Here is a 1,694-nt window from a genome sequence, read left to right on the forward strand (position 1 = left end):
GCTTGTCTTTTTCCAGTTCTTAGAGAAAAAACTTCCAGCTTTTCTTTATTCAGTACAATGGTGGCTATGGGTTTGTCATATATAACCTCTATAGTGTTGACATATTCCATTTTTATATCTAGTTTGTTCAGAGTTTTTATCAAAATGGGATATTGAATTTTATCAACTCTTTATCTGCATCTATTGAGATGATCTTATTTTTGTCCTTTCTTGCATCCTCAGTTTAAATTCTACTTGATCATGGTAAATGATCTTTTTAATGTGCTGCTGGATTTTATTTGCTAGTATTTGTTGAGGATTTTTGCTTCTATGTTCATCAAGGATATTGTCCTATAGGTCTCATTTTCTGTTGTGTCCTCATCTGCTTTTGGTATCAGGGTTTGCTGACCCCATAAAATAAGTTTGGAAGAATTTCTTCCTCTTTAATTTTCTAAAAGAGTTTAATTAGAATTAGTATTAGTACTTTTTATAATGCTTGATAGAATTTATCAGTGAAGCTGTTAGTTACTGGACTTCTTTTTGATGGGAGACTTTGTATTAATGATTGTCTTCTTACTTATTATTGGCCTGTCTAGGTCTTCTATTTCTTCTTGCTTCAATCTTGCTAGGTTATATGTGTCCAGGAATTTATTCATATCAGTTAGGTTTTCCAGTCTATTGATATATAGTTGTTTATAATAGTTTCTAATGATCCTTTGTATTTCTGTGGTTTCAGTTTAAAATTCATGTCTCCTTTTTCATTTCTGATTTTATTTACTTGGGTCTTTCCTATTTTTTTTCTTGGTTAGTCTATCTAATTGTTTGTCTACTTTGTTTATCTTTTCAAACAACCAACATTTTGATTCATTGACCTTTTGTATTTTTTAAATCTCAATTTTGTTTATTTCTTCATTAATCTTCTTTATTTCTTTCTTTTTGCTAAATTTGAAGTTAGTTTATTTTTTCCTTTCTAGTTCCTTGAATAGCATCATGAAGTTGTTTATCTGAAATGTACTTTTTTATTGGGTTTATTGCTATAAACTTCCTCCTTAATGCTACTTTTGCTATATCCTATACATTTCAGTATGTTGTATTTCTATTTTCATTTGTTTCAAGAATTTTCTATTTCTTTCTTAATTTTTGCATTGACTCATTTGTTGTTGAGGGATCATGGTGTTTAACTTCAATACATCTGTATAGTTTTGAAAGTTCCTCTTGTTATTGATTTCTAGTTTTTCCATCAGGGCATTGTGTCAAAAAAGATATTTGATATCATTCCAATTCTTTTAAATTTCTTGAGACTTGTTTTGTGGCCTAACATGTGGTCTATTCTAAAGAATGTCCTATGTGGTACTTGCTTCAGCAGCACATATATTAAAATTGGAATGATACAGAGAATATTAGCATGGCCCCTGCGCAATGATAACAGGCAAATGTGTGAAGTGTTCCATATTAAAGAAAAAAAAGAAAAAAGAGAATGTTCTATGTGTTGAAGAGAAGAATGTATATTCTTATAGAGATTCCCCAAAAGTGACGAAGTGGCTTCACAAGGCACAGAGTCTCTTCTCCATTAGATTATGAAGGAGAACTTTCCAGACATGCCAAGAGATTCTGAAATTCAGATAGCAGACAGTTTCAGAAGTCCAGCACGACTCAACCTAAACAAGACATCCCCCAGACACATCATAATCAACTTCACTAAAGTTAATATGAAG

The 1,694-nt window shown here is 31.1% G+C and overlaps 1 non-coding gene across 1 annotated transcript; it reads left to right on the plus strand.

Moving 5' to 3' along the window:
* Positions 1-1,329: 1,329 nt before the first annotated feature.
* On the plus strand, positions 1,330-1,436 carry LOC128585160 (U6 spliceosomal RNA). The gene has a single exon (XR_008379902.1). It is a non-coding gene; the product is annotated as a U6 spliceosomal RNA (small nuclear RNA).
* Positions 1,437-1,694: the final 258 nt, after the last annotated feature.

The sequence above is a fragment of the Nycticebus coucang genome, chromosome 4, assembly GCF_027406575.1.
Source record: "Nycticebus coucang isolate mNycCou1 chromosome 4, mNycCou1.pri, whole genome shotgun sequence".
Lineage (NCBI taxonomy): Eukaryota > Metazoa > Chordata > Mammalia > Primates > Lorisidae > Nycticebus > Nycticebus coucang.